Source organism: Nelumbo lutea, chromosome 3 (assembly GCF_056320005.1).
Source record: "Nelumbo lutea isolate HS-2025 chromosome 3, American lotus-T2T, whole genome shotgun sequence".
Taxonomy (NCBI): Eukaryota; Viridiplantae; Streptophyta; class Magnoliopsida; order Proteales; family Nelumbonaceae; genus Nelumbo; species Nelumbo lutea.
The window spans coordinates 50,204,922-50,220,797 of record NC_142686.1 but is presented as its reverse complement, the minus strand read 5'-3'; the positions used below and the strand labels follow the sequence as shown (position 1 = coordinate 50,220,797).

Here is a 15,876-nt window from a genome sequence, read left to right as displayed (position 1 = left end):
TTGGAATTATTTTTTGGGTAAATTACAAAGATCCCCCATACGATGGGGACAGTGATAATCACCCCTTAATTTTTTTTTTCATTGTCTTTTCTCTAACCTTACTTGACCCAAAAATACCTCCATTTTCTCCATAAACAAGAATCATTTCACTAATATGAATTCTTTAAATTTTTGTTCCATTTCTCTGGCATGAATGTCTCTTTTCATCTTAAAATATAAAAATTGATTACTCCATTCTCAAAAAAAAAAAAAAAAAAGAAAGAAAAACTAAATAAAACCTTGAATTTATATCTATCAAAACAAAAACTTCTACCATTTCATCTGAATATTGAATCCAACTAGAGATCTAATAGAGCAACTGAGAGGACTTCAATGTTATATTTAGAAAACTAATTGAATCATTAATCGTTCAAATAAATAAGGGTAGTTTAGGGATTAAAAATAAATAGCTATATGAGAATATTTTTTGAATTTAATTGATGAAACTCTAACAAAATCGGCATTTTGTCACAAAGTGAAAGCTTAGGAGGTCTTTGTTGCAAATGAAAGATCAAGGGATAGTTATTGTTACCCAATAGTAGAGGGGGTCTTTGTAATTTACCCATTATTTTATCGGAGAAGTACACTGCAGCCCATTGCAAAATTCTGAAATTACAGCCCCCCATAGTTTACTAGTAGCCCTTCTATAAATTACATCTTGCCTGTGGATTTGGCATCAATCCACAGTCAAGATCCGTCCCACTTATATGGTGGTGCTAAGAATTCTGAAGTGGGCTGAATAATCATTCTCCCTTATTTAATTGGCATAGATGCCTCTCTTATTCATAAAAAATGAGCATGGACGTGTTGGCCATTATTACAGGGGTTGTTGTTGCAAATGAAAGATAAAGAGGGTAATTATTATTATCCCATAGTACAGGGGGTCTTTGTAATTTACTTATTATTTTATTGGTAGAATGGCCTCTCCAATTCATAAAAAATAAATGAGCGTGGATTCGTTGGCCAACGTCCAATGTTCAAAGAATCGGATTGCACATGAAACCAAAAAAGATAGAATCTCACAAAGCATAGGTTCAAACCAAGGTAAAAGTGATATTGAAGAATCAATTTTGTCCAGCTTCGAGTTGCCCTCAATAATAATTGGTCATTTCCTATCTCAAGCAAAAGGTGAAAACCCCATGGAACCTGAGAAACGTGATTTCAAGCTGCATTCAAATGAGGGATTTGTTCGTAAGAGGTCTATCGTACCATCATGTTCTCCGGGAGGCTAATCAGGCTACCGATTGGCTTGCGCATGAAGCTCAATTTTCTCTTTCGACTCATTTAGTTGTAAATCCCCTTTCTCTTCCTCCTTCCCTTCTTCTTGTTTGCCTTCCTGACATTTGATGATGCACTATCCGCAATTGTATGTAGTGCAATCTTGGTTTATTAAAAATAAATAAAAAAAAAAAGAATCAATTTTGTCAACCAAGTGATTTTAAGGTTTTCTTTGGTTGCAGAGCAAATTTGTCTGCACTAATATAAATGTTTGAAAATGCAAATGTAAAAGATGCAAATTCGTGTTTAATTTTGTTTTAGATTTTCCTTTATTCTGTTTCATGTCTTAATTTATTTCATTTGTAATGCAATCAAACAAAATAAGCTAAATTTCGAAACAAAAATAGGTCAGAATTTACACTTAAATCATTTGCATTGCCATGGTTTTGCATAAGTGCAAATTTATTTACATTGCAACCAAAAACAACTTAAGGGCTTCAAGGGAATAACATTTTTGTAGTATAAGAAAATAGGCAGTCAAAGCATAATAGACCCGATTTGAACCACCTCAAGCCAAAATTGAGTCAGTTGGGTTTAATGACCAACATCTATCATCAAGTAGTAGTTTAGAGCAAATTATAAGAAAAATTTAAGGCTAGTGTGGTTGATAGCTGGTCACCTTGGATGATGTGGCATGAAAGGTCTCAAAAACCTCTCCGGCTAAGAAATTGAAAAATATAATAGATATTTGTGAATCAAATGGGGTAGTTATTTTATGTCATTGGATTTGCATACCTATTAATCACTATTTCATTAAAAAAATTGGGGCAATTCTTTCCCTCCCATTTTAAACAATCCCTCGTTTTCTTCCTTCCCTCCCTCTCTCCATTAGCATCTATCTACATCTAATAAAAACCCTCTTAGTTCTTAATTACTAATAAAATCTATCATTACTCTAAAATCAATCAACACCCTCCCCCCCATGTGTTTGTAACATCTCCTCTCCCCCATTTAATCCCTTGTTCCCACTTAAATCTCCATAAAGCAAGGGTATACATTAGATGGGTTTGGATAAGGTTAAGAGCCAAGCCAACCTTAATTTGGAACCTAGCCTGGACCAAACTTATATCAAAACCTAATGAGGGAAAGTCACTACAAAAAAAAGGCTTTTGAAAACAGTCAAAAATTGTTGTCAAATGTTTTACTTACAATTGAACAAACTATTGCTAGTGGATCCGTTGTTAAAAAGATTTTACAACCGATTGTTGTGAAATATGTTTATAACAATCGGATCAATTGTCGACAACAATAGTGTTTTGCAACAACCAATAGCAATTGTTATCAAAATGTTTATTTTAGCAACAATTACTTAAAACTGTTATTCTATATAGATTTTAGCAACAGCAGATTACTTGTTGCCTAACGGTACCATCCCCAACAATTTAGTTGATGCTAATTGTAAATTTACAATAGTTAAAGAATTGTATCTAATAATCATTTTAAGTAACAACCCTTGTAGATTGTTGTCAAATGGGCAACAATCAAGCAATTATTGCCTAAAGTTCAATGTACAACAATCACGTTAGTTGTTACCAATTATAAAAAACTATTAATTAAATAACAACAATCAAACAGTTGTTACCTTAAAGTTCCATTCGCAACAATCAAATCAATCGTTGCTAATTGTATAGTAGTCACATTATCATTATCATTGATTGTTGTCAATTATCATTTTAATTGTTGCTATTTAATTTAATAAATTGTTGCAAATATTGTAATACCTATTGTTAAAGAAGCAATAAATTAGGAGTTGTTTGATAAATGTATATAACACAACATACACGTGTTAAGCATCTAAATCAAAAACACATGTAAAATGTCAATGTGTGATTCATTAGTATTATAAAAAAAAATTACATTCCAACTGCAATTTATACACAACTTGATATATTATAATTTCCAAATTGTTATCATATAAATAATACAATTAACAAATAGAAATTTGATTCAATGTCTCCATCTATATATTCGCAGTTGTGCCTTGGACTAAATAACCATGATAACTAGTTGGTTAAAAAATGATGAATACATTCCTTCAAAAAATAGAATATAGTAAGTCAAAAACAAAACAAAATGAATCAAGCATCAAGCATACCATAGGCTAGATCTTATATAAAGGAAACATGGCTAAAGCCTAGTTGAATTGGCTAGAATAAGACAAAATGCTCCAAGAAGCAATTCAGGCTAAATGAAACATCTCTGTAATTTTTTATCCCTCAAGCAAAATCCACAAGTCAAGTGAAAATTTTCATTATGTTAAAAACACTAGTTTAAGTCTAAGAGCATTCACTCCATACAAAACTACCCGAGGTTATATCTGCATCTAGCCCATCCCTTAAAGACCCAAATAATAGGGATACATTGGTTAATTTCCTTTTAGGTTTGTAAAGATTTCTCGTATTCTTTTGTCCAGAAAATCTCTAAGGATCATATAACTATTAGTAATAGAAGATTTTTTAAGATTTAAAATTTATTTAAAAGGAATTCAATAAGCAAATTAAAAAAACTGTGTATAGTTAGGGGAAAAGATTACATCTATGTTGATCATGATTCCAACAACTGCCTTGGCCTTTGCAAAGTCCATTAATTCAGATAGCGTCAATAACTTACACTTATTCTTGTTTACTGGATGTCTTGGCAAAGAAACATTGAATACTAGGCTTTGCAAGTCAGCTAAAATGATAAATCTCCAATGTTGGGATCTCTACAACTAAGTAGATAAAATATCTCTTTAACAATTTAAGTTTTGCATCAAGTTAACTGGTCTATTCTAACAATGATAAATTAATTTCTAAATTACATTTTAGTCTTTTGTATAATAGTAATTCTACTACTTTAAATGCACATAATAAGTATATTTGGTCAGCAAAAGTAGCCTTCTATTATTAGTACCTTTGGTATAGATAACACCATCAACTCTAGGCTGATTTAGAGTTGTCAATTGGTTGGGCATTCCCTATAGAACCAAATCAATCAAACTAATTATGCCAGTTCTGGTTTTGGGGTTTGGTTCCAAATAATAATTAGAAGTGGACTAGTTCTTGCTATTACAAATTGATTCAAACACAAACTGGTTATATAGTCAATAATATAAGGCCTCTTAGTTTTCGCATAAAGTTTGTTATATCTTATCCCTGATTAGGGTCCTAGTCAAGAAACTATCATCTTCCAATCTAAAACAAAGGATCAAGATCTCCCTATGCATAATTTCCTAAGGCAGATGACCCCAAAAAGTCTAAGATAATTGATCTGTTGTTGTCATAAGGAGGCGACGGTAGGATCAGCTGAAACAATAGCTTGTTCACATAGGAACCACCATCTTGCATAAAGTAAATGCAAATGCCAAATCTTGAACTAGCCTTTTGGTGAACCGTGCCACCAAAAGTCTGTAAACCTTAGAAGTATATCATATGCAACATGTACATCCAGGAACTATACATCAAAATCAGTGAGGCCATCAAAATGAGCTTTCCAACACCAAAAAATGTTCACAAGGAGGTCAAAATCAGCTCATCTGTCTAACCAAACCGTTTTATAAGAAATTATGCTGAAGAGATCATTGACTGACAACTAGGAACAAATAGCAGATATTTCATGTCCGTTTAAGGGATTTTCTTCCTTGAGCTAACATGTTCCTGTTCTCATCTTATTATTAAGGCAAAGTTCCCATAATGAAGGTGGAAACTGGGGCATGACCACATGAACCTAAAGCCTAATAAAAATCTATATTCATGGCATTTATTAATCAAAAGCCATCACTTACCAAACATAAAGAGCTTAAGGCTCCAACTGGAAGACAAGATTAAAAAAGAAAACACTAGTAAATTATCATCTAGCAAGAAAATGAAAGCTCGGTAGTCATTTCTTTGGTTCCCCTGGCAGTTCTAGGACCAATGCCCTCTCCACTTATGTGCTGATGTCAATTCCAAGACTAGATGTTGCAACTGCACTTGTCCTTGGAGTTTAAAGTTCTGATAAAGCTATTATGACATTGACCTATAGGTTTTTTCTTGAATTTTGGATGATTTTATTTTCGTTGGTTACGTGGCTTTCATTTGGTCTTTCTTATCAATGTACCACTCCTTATTTATGTCTTCTAACACAATTTGGTCTGCTTTGTATTGAAGATTAATTAGTTTTATGATGTTTTTCTGAGTAGATGTTTTATGTTAGTTGTTAGATGGGAGGTGGGGACCACAGTAGTTATGTGAGTCCAAATTTTATAATGTTTTTTGAGTGTTATATATGTTGTTTTATGTTTTGCCATCCTATAAGGGCATAGTTGTCTTTGTACTGTTATATTATTTTAGTATAAATAATAAGTGAAGGGGGTGGCCAGATCATTGCTCTCTTTTCTTTTCAACTTCTCTCTTCTCTTCAAGAAACTACTTTCTTTCATATTTTTTAATTCAGCAGATTCCTACTTGGTATCAGAGCATCGGCTAGGGTTTCTTGAAGCATTCTCATGCAGCCCTAGATCAGCCGACTGCATTAAGTAGTAAAGGGCTGATCGATCTGCTATAGATTGCCTAGTTCTTGGAGTTTTTGGTGGGATGTAGACATCAGGAAGGTGATCTACTGTTTGGCATCAAAATTAGGAAGAACTGAAATACAGGGAAGAGTCCCAGAAACGTTGGACTCTTTGTTTTTTATCTGATCTTGGGCGCCCGGGTATTGTTAGTTTTCTTTTGATTTTCTGAAGAGGGCGGTTTGGTTTCTGAAATTTTCTAGGCCTCCCAGAGTGATCGATTCACTTTTCTCTCTGTTGGGAGGCGTGGGGAGGAGAGAGATTCTCCTTCAGCTAGAGTTTTCTTCTTCCGAAAGGGTTGGTTTCTGTGTGTGTGGTATTAAATTATTTTTTGAAGGTCTCCAATCTAATTTTTAATACTGTTGAACTGTTTGAAGTAAAATGGAGAGTTGGAATACTGAGATGAAATCTACTGGTACTGTGGGACGGGGTGTTGGAGGTAGTAGTGTTATTTTTGGGTCTGGGATCATTACTACAGTAAAACTTGATGGTACAAATTATTTGGAGTGGGCACAATCAGCCAAGATGGCTGTTGGTGCCCGTGAAAAATTAGGGTATCTCACTGGGGAGGAGAAGAAACCTGATACAGACTCTTCCCGATGGGTGCAAGAGAATTACATGGTAATGTCCTGGCTGTGTAATTCTATGTTACCTCATATTGCAAAAAATTTCCTATGGGCTAATACTGCTAAAGAGATTTGGGATGGAGTGACTAAAACCTACTCTTATAAGCAAAATGAAGCCAGAGCCTATCAATTAAGAAATCAGGTGATAAGTATGAAATAGGGAGAAAAACCTCTTGTTGTGTAATTCTCCATGTTGAAAACCCTATGGCAGGAAATAAATCACTTAGAAATTGTGGTATGGGAAAGTGTAAATGATGTAGCAACTTATCACAAACTGGTAGAGAGGAATAGGGTTTTTGAGTTCTTGGCAGGGCTGAACCCTGAAATTGACATTACTAGGCAGCATATTCTTTCTAAGGAGGGTGTGACACTCTCTCAGGCCTATGCTTTTGTATCTGAAGAGGAGAGTAGGAGGAATGTAATGCTGAGACGGCTTGGGATTAACCGGTTGGCTATGGTTGGTACAACAAAACCTAAGCCGAATGGACACAGGAAGAGTAGTGAGACTAGAAGGGAAGATAAGAAGGACTTGGTGTGTGATTATTGCAAGAAGCCTAAGCATACCAGGGACACTTGTTAAAAGCTTCATCCAAATCATATGCCTGCTCGAATAAGAAGGAAATGCAAATATAGCCACTACAGGAGATTCTTCAGCTCCTCTCTCCCAAACTGATTGGGAATCCATTGCAGTAGCAGCAGTGAGAACAAAATTGGAGAGGTTTGGACAGCTTATGAGTAAGAAAGATTCACCCAACTCTAGCCTTCCAGATGGATAGCAGAATGCAGGAGCCAACTACACCACTTCCTTTGCACATACAGGTAGTTCATATGCAACTGCAAATCTTGCATCCACTTCAAGTAAGGAGGGGCCTCCCTGGATTATAGACTCAAGAGCATCTGAGCATATGACTAATGCCCCTACCATTTTCAGTTCCTATCAGTTGTGGTCTGGAGTCTCTATCGCAAATGGTTCACATATGTCCATTGCTGGGAAAGGGACAGTTAGAGTGACCAATGATATAACTCTGTCTTTTGTTTTACATGTCCCTAGACTTCATACTAACCTATTGCCCGTTAGTTCTTTGACAAAAAATTTAAATTGTTATGTGACCTTTCTTCCTAGTAATTGTGTTTTGCAGGATCTAGAGTCAAAGAAGATGATTGGGAGTGGTTGTGAGGTGAATGGAATCTACCTTTTGGATGAGATTCCGAGACATCAGGGCCATCATGTTAGCAGCAGCAGTGGTAGTGGGTCAGAGTCAGTAAACTAGATTATGCTTTGACACAATCGCTTTGGACATCTTTCTTTTAGTTCTTTGAAATGTCTTTTCCCAAAGCTGTTTGAGTCTGTTCAATTATCTACTTTGGAGTGTGAGAGTTGTCAGTTAGGAAAGCATTGTAGACAGTCTTTTAAACCAAGAAATAAAAGAAGTACTTCTGCTTTTAATATTGTTCACACTGATGTATGGGGGCCATATCAAATCCCTTCCATGGGAGGACTCCGCTACTTTCTCTTGTTTGTGGATGATTATACATGATATTCTTCGATATATTGGATGAGATCACGTGACGAGGTTCCTAACTTAGTACGACAATGCTAGAGAGGAAAAACATGGTGTAGTTCATTAGAGCAGTTGTGCATATACAAATAATGCTAAAGAGTACTTTGAGAATGACCTAACCACGTATCTCTTAGAACATGGTGTAGTTCATTAGAGCAGTTGTGCATATACACAGCAACAGAATGGAGTTGTTGAGAGGAAAAACAGACACATTGTGGAGGTGGCAAGGAGTCTTATGGTGTGTGCTTCAATTCTTGTGTAGTTCTGGGGAGATGCAGTTCTTACAGCCGTACATGTGATTAACCGTGTTCCTTCACAGGCTTTGGGGTTTAAAGTGCCATTTAGCCTCCTTTTTCCAAATGGAGAGATATTTCATATACCTCTGAGGGTTTTTGGTTGTGTTTCTTTTGTTCACATTCTTGGCCCTCATCGCAAGAAATTGGATCCTAAGGCCAAGAAATGTGTTCTTCTTGGGTATGCTCAGAACCAAAAGGGGTATTGCAGTTATGACCCAGTGTCAAGGAGCAGATTTGTCACTATGGATGTTACCTTTTTTGAATCCACATTCTTCTTCTCGGGTGGTTCTCCTCAGGGGGAGAGTTTTGGGGAGGAGAATTCACAATCTGTTCCTCTTCCTATTTCTGTGGTGCCTCCATCAGTTCAGTCAGCATCTACATCAGTTCAGCCAGCACCTGCACCTCCAGTTTCATTACCTGAGCCACTACGGGCAGCTTCACAGCAATATCAGCGCCGGTAGATGATGGTTGACTCCATACATCCTCGACCCACACCACTCTCTGTCAGTCCTTCTGAAACTCCAGATTCGACAGATACAGTTCTAGGTATTCCTCTTGAGCCTGAGCCTGTTATGTTTTATGATAATAATGTTTATGCCCCTAACACCATTGTTGCAGTTGATCCCACTAACCTTGATCTTCCCATTGCACTTCGTAAGGGGAAGAGAAAATGTACAACCCACTGCACTTCACACCATCTTTCCTACAGTGCCTTATCACCCTCCTACTGTGCTTTTCTTTCTTCCCTTGATTTTGTGTCTATACCTAGGAATGTTACTGAGGATCTCTCCAAACCTTAGTGGAAAACAACCATGCAAGATGAGATGGATGCTTTGGTCAAAAACAAAACTTGGGAAATAGTTGATCTCCCCCCAGACAAGGAGACAATCGGATGTTGATGGGTATTCACAGTGAAGTATAAGGCCGATGGCAAGATAGAGAGGTACAAGGCAAGGTTGGTAGCAAAAAGGTATACTCGGACCTATGGTGTTGATTATCTGGAAACCTTTAAACCAGTAGCTAAGATGAATTTAGTTCATATCCTTTTATCTCTAGCAGCCACCTACTCATGGCCCTTGTTCCAGCTTGATGTCAAAAATGCTTTCTTCAATGGTGACTTACAGGAGGATGTATATATAGACATTCCAGCAGGCTTTTATGAAAATGTTAATAAAGGAAAGGCATGCAGACTCAGAAAATCTCTGTACGGACTGAAACAATCACCTAGGGCTTGGTTTGACAAGTTCAGAGGGGCACTCGTCCATTTTGGATACACACAGACACAGTCTGATCATACCCTCTTTGTGAAGATGAGAGATGCTTTGGTGTCAATTCTGATTGTGTATGTGGATGATATAGTGGTGACAGGAAATGGTCTGGAGGAGATTGATGATCTCAAAAAATCATTGCAGCAAGAATTTGAGATCAAAGATCTTGGTCAGCTCAAATACTTCTTAGGGATTGAAGTTGCAAGATCCAAGCATGGGATCTTCATTTCATAGAGAAAGCATGTACTTAACTTACTGCGAGAGACTGGGAAGCTGGGGACCAAACCAGCAGACACTCCTATTGATCCAAATCACAGAATTAGTGGTGTGGATGGTGAATTGGTAAAGGATGTGGGGAGATATCAAAGAATGGTGGGCCGACTGTTGTATTTGTGTATAACACGACCAGATATTTCTTATGCTGTCAGTGTTGTGAGTTAGTACATGCATGCACCTCGGGTTCAGCACTGGAAGTTATTGAGAGAATACTTGCATGCCTGAAAAAGCACCTTGGCAGAGGCATTCTTTTCTCAAATCATAAGAATCTGAAGTTAGAATCCTATACAGATGCAGACTAGGCAGGATGCTTATATGACAAGAGGTCTACATCAGGAGTGTGTACCTTTGTAGGTGGAAACTTGATCTCCTGGAAAAGTAAGAAGCAAGCGGTTGTGGCAAGGTCAAGTGCAGAGGCTGAGTATAGATCCATGGCTCATGGTGTCTCAGAACTTTATTGGGTTAGATCTCTTTTGAATGAGATTGGGGTGAAAGCAGAGGAACCTATGATGTTATACTGTGACAATCAGGTTGCAATCAATATTGCCCACAATCCAATTCAGCATGATAAGACAAAACACATTGAAGTTGATAGACACTTTATAAGAGAAAGGGTAACAACCAGAGAAATTTGTTTGCCTTATATCTCTTTAGAGTTGCAACTAGCTGATGTTCTCACTAAAGGGGTGGCAAGGAACAAGCTAGAACATGATCTACGCAAGTTGGGAATGTATTGACGTTTACTCCCAACTTGAGGGGGAGTGTTGAAGATTAATTAGTTTTATGATGTTTTTCTGAGTAGATGTTTTATGCTAGTTGTTAGATAGGAGGTAAGGACCACAGTAATTATGTGAGTGCAAATTTTATTATATTTTTTGAGTGTTATATATGTTGTTTTATGTTTTCCCGCCCTATAAGGGCATAGTTGTCTCTGTATTGTTCTGTTATTTTAGTATAAATAATAAGTGAAGGGGGCAGCCAGATCATTGTTCTCTTTTCTTTTCAACTTCTCTTCTTCTCCTTCTCTCCTCCTCTCTTCAAGAAACTACTTTCTTTCATATTTTTTAATTCAGCAAATTCCTACCCTTTGTATAATTTGCTTTATGAGTTCAAGATTTTTTGAGCTACCACTTTAGGCTTGAGAGTCTTGAACCAGGAATTATTAGAGAATGACCCACTTGAGAAAAGTACACACATTTCTTTGTTTGAGGGAGGTTCCCTCCTAATCTTAACACAGTACCTCAAGTAAATCCTTCCAAGCCCCTACCCCTAGCTACAAATCCTATCATTATATTTATCTCTTTCTATTCATTGTCTACCCTTCTATATTTAAATTGTACATTTACAATTTCAGAGAAGCTCAAGTATCACCATTATATGGTAAACATAAATATATCTATACTGAATGAAAGAAATTAATTTCAAAATTATAATTATTCATTTTCTTTCTAAATGGGAGACACCACTAATCAATGGTCAAGTTACTCTTTCAAAGGGAGATGGTTTTGTTAGTTGGGTTGGTAAGTAAGTTTCCCCAATAAATGTATGACAAATCCTAGTTGGCAAATCAAAAAGTAATATCCCTATTCCTTTCCCCACCCTTCACTAGTAGTAAGAATTTCAACTCAAACAAACCTTACCATGGGTTGAAACTTCAAAATAGTGCTGCTTTCATAGGCAACTTTTATGCTAAAAAACATCAACTAGGAAAATGTACAAAACAAGGTTGGATAGAGGAGTGGAGAAAAGTTTTCCTTTTTTCAATGTAAGCAATGTTAGAAGTAGCCTTAGATCAATAACCAACCAGAAGCCATTTATCTCATAATACAATAGAGGCAAATTTCATGTATAGGATATGTGCATAAAAGGGACTTAGTAAAAATATACTAGGTGATGATTTAAGACTAGGAGAAATCTATGATGCTGAAAAGACACGATACTCTCTATGAGCAATGTTTAGTTAGAAAATAAGAGAGAAACAGAAGTTGAGGAAAAGTTCTTAAAGAGATATTGTGAAATTCTTAGAGCCTTCCCCATTTTCTGCTGCTCTCTTATTTTCTATCAAATCAAGCACAACCTATGCGTCCAAGGTAAATGTGCCAAGAACCTAAGGGTTAAGGGGGATGGCAATTGACAAATAAAAAAATAAATACATAAATAAAAAGATGTAGTCTATGAATACAAGTACATTACAACTAGAAGCAAGTACACAAGAAAACTTTGGCAAGCTGTTGGGAACATTCTTTAGCCACGACAGGCCAACCCATTCAGTCCCTTGTCTCTTTGGTCAAAAGAATATTAAAGGAAACTACTCTTTTTCCCCACACCCATGTCCATGCATTTATATATAAATGTGTTCATCCTCACTCCTCTCCATCACCAAAACTAATTCTAATTCACTTCACTACTTTCTTTTATTTAGTTTCTTCTCTTCCACAGTTCCACCATGGCTGCAGATGTATTCTAGTTATTCTAGTTCTCTTCACATCTTCCCTTGCTTGTTTTTATTAACAGTCACCTATTTTCATCACTTGCCAAACTTTTGTATAGAAAGGCTAGTTATCCCTTTTACATCATGGGAATGAAGAGGTTTTTTATATATTGGCTGCGTTTACCATGTGTAAGATTCATACACATACACATGAACCAATAATTCAATGTTCCTATAACTATTTTTGATGAGATAAGATAATTTCATTTATAGAAACAACAAATAATGTGAGAGATGACAAGGATTTCCAGTTGAAGACAGCTACTCTCAAATCCCCTCAAGTTAAAAGGTGAAAATAGTCAATGTTCCCGAGAAGAAAGATTGTTGATTCATTCTTGACTAGTGCAGAGCAAGTTTAAGTTCCAGGTTTGAGATATAAATATATACAGTAACAGATGAGACATTAGATGAACCATTCAGTATAATGGTCATACCATTATATGTAAAACATCTAGAAATCTAGAGTTACCTTTGTTCCAAACATAGCTATCTTTCAACTTTATTTCACAATGGCCAAAACATCTGCAATTTCCTTGCGTGGATCATTCAAGCAGCAGCAGCTTCAAGCAACTCCTTTTTGGCACGCTCCCTGATCCTATCCAGCTCAGGTCTGAAATGCCTGATGAGTCCCTGCACAGGCCAATCAACAACATCACCCAATACATGCCTGCCCTTCTACCTAATGCTCAAGTAAAACAGAACCTTAAATGAAATTGATCACCAAAAAAGGTTTAGATGGCTTATTCTTTATAAAAACAATAGGACCATTAACAAAACAAAAAACTAATCATTAACAAAAGGGAAAATCAAGTCTTTCTGGTATAAGTTTCTCCAAGTTTTTATAAAAACAATAGGGTTGATTGGTTATAAGTTTCTCCAATATCATGTCTTTCTGGTATCATAGTTGACCCCTTAACAAAATATTAGAATGCACCTACTCTTACTAGTTTTCTAACTATTAACAATATAGTGAAAGTAGTCATTTTGATTTCCATTAACCAAAAAAATATATACTAAGGATTGGTAACCTTAGTCTATTCTAATCGAGACATATGAAAATAGAGAGGTAAATAAAGGCAAATCCCATAAATAACAAAATGACCTAAATGGGGATTACTCACATTGTTCTATTATAATTGTTGCTGCAACATATTAAACAAAATAATAAGAAACAAAATGTAGACAAACTGCTTAAACATATTCAACAATTCAGCCGGGTACTATACAAGAAACTAGATAATCACTGAGATTAATTGATTAACTATTAATCAGTACTCCGAATCACATGAATCGGAACATATAAACCATTTGAGACAAATAGGAAAAGCTATTTGCTATTGCCCTTGGTCCTAGTAGGCTAGGAGTCTGGAGCATTAAAAACCTCACATTGGCAATGTCATAGGAGACATCTCGATGATGTATTACTCTTTGAAAGTTGGCCTTGATCAAGTTGCACAGTAAAGAGTCACAACCAACTATGGTCGTAGCTACCAAGCTTTCCCTAGGGTTTTGGGTCACAATAAATGGGAAAGAAGCTCCAACAAGGGAAGTTTATAGTAAAATGGTTTTATTTGAATCAAATCAGCTGCCTAAGTTCGAATGGCGATTGGGGAGTGAAAGCAAAGAAGAAATAGAGGATTGTCTCAATGACTTAGCACTATCGATGGGGACACAGTTACGATCCAAACGGAGATCCTTGAAAGTCCAGCCAGAAAATGATGAAGGATGGCCGCTACTACAGGTTTGACAGAAAATATTCAGTGATGGTGCCTCTTCCGGTGAAGGCTGCAGAGTCGATAGGGATTAGGGACTACGATTGATGGCTAGAGTTGCTCTTCTAAGGATGCTCCACCGTAAAGAGTGAATGGAATCTCTCTTCCGTACCGTGCCACGGGCTGGGCTGGTCCGTGGGTCGAGCCTTGGGTTAAATCTGGGTGTGTATTGGATCAAAGCTATTTATTTAAAAAAATTGATAAAAAAACTTATAATTTTAATTTTATATGAATTTTGTGTATAAAATTGTTTATATATGCAATAATTAAATAAATTAGTATAATATAATTAAAAAAATGTTTATTTTATTAATATATTATATATTATATATTATTATATAATTATAATATATATAAAATATACATGGGTCATGCGGAGCTGCGGGCTGAGTTGTGCCGGTCTGTGGACCTAAAATCCCAGGCCCAGCATGGCCCGCATGGTCATGCCGGGCTGCGGGCGGCATGGCCCGATTTACACCTCTAGGCATGTCTATGTTTTACAAAAAAAAAAAAGTTGGTAGGGATGGAGATTAATAGAAATCTCCGATTAGAATGAGATCCGACCTTGCTCCAACCCCAATTATATATATTAAATATTATTTATAAAATATATATTATATATTAAATATATTTATAATATTAATCATATTATTTATATTATTTATATTTAAATGTTTTTCTTTATTTTGAGTAAATTTGTTTTCCAAAAAAGTTTAATTAAAAAAAAATTAGAGATTCGGGTCCTCAATGAGAAATCCATCTTTATCGGGGATTAAGGATGGAGGATAACTTTTATTATCAAGGTCGGGATGGGGACTTGTTTCAATGTTAGGTTGGATGGGGAGTATGGTCCCTACTCTAAACCCACCCTGCTGCCCATACTAGACAAGGTGCCTTGGTAATGTATAAAAAACTACCCAAAATAATAAAAAACAATTTAAACTCTAAGTGTGAAGTTCAAAAGTTGGGATATAAGTTAAAATATTTAATAGAAAGCAATTAACTTTATGAATCTAGTTCATCAATTCCCAATTGGCTAGTTATTGGCTTATAGTTTTTCACCCTTGGTTTTTTGGAGCTTAACTAAAGAGGTTAGCAGATTGATTCACAATATTTTTTTGGTCCAACTAAATGGTTCATTTCAGTTCTCCAAACATGTCATTGATATTTCGCCATTCATTTGTATATTTAAGCATATTTGAGTGAAGGTATATATATCATGGTTTTAAAAACCAAATCGAACCATACGGTCAAGGAATTGGTCAAGAAACTAGTTCTGATTCACCCTACAATCATTATTGGGTCATAAATCGTTGATTTGGTTAGCGATCTACTAATCCAAGCGATTGAACTATCGACCTGAATAGTGGTTTTTGGCCATTTTTTATTTTAATTATTTTGTTATTTTTTTAAAATTGAAATGGACCATCTATTTAAATTAGACGATCGTATCATTTGATCTGGGAACTGGTCCCCAAAATGGTTAAGTGTTCAATCTAGTTTTTAAAAGCTTGCTATATATAAATGTTTTAGATCATGTTGACTTAGAACTGTCCAACCCAAGAACCAATCAAATTTCTTGTTCCATTTATACTATGGCATAACATTATGGGAAGAAACCATTGAAATGGTCAATAAATTTTCCATTTAGTTGTTCAAACAATTGAGACCTAAACAAAGGTTCATTAGACAAGTTAGATTTGGGTTGAGACAAACTTGACCCTCTGACATCCCTATCCC

At 35.9% G+C, this 15,876-nt stretch overlaps 1 long non-coding RNA gene across 1 annotated transcript; it reads right to left on the bottom strand.

The window, feature by feature from the left end:
- Positions 1 to 3,129: 3,129 nt before the first annotated feature.
- On the bottom strand, positions 3,130 to 14,214 carry LOC148864888 (uncharacterized). Its single transcript, XR_016108985.1, has 3 exons — positions 13,751 to 14,214; positions 12,834 to 12,994; positions 3,130 to 3,350 (listed from the first exon to the last, which is right to left on the bottom strand). It is a non-coding gene; the product is annotated as an uncharacterized LOC148864888 (long non-coding RNA).
- Between the last annotated feature and the right edge of the window lie 1,662 nt (positions 14,215 to 15,876).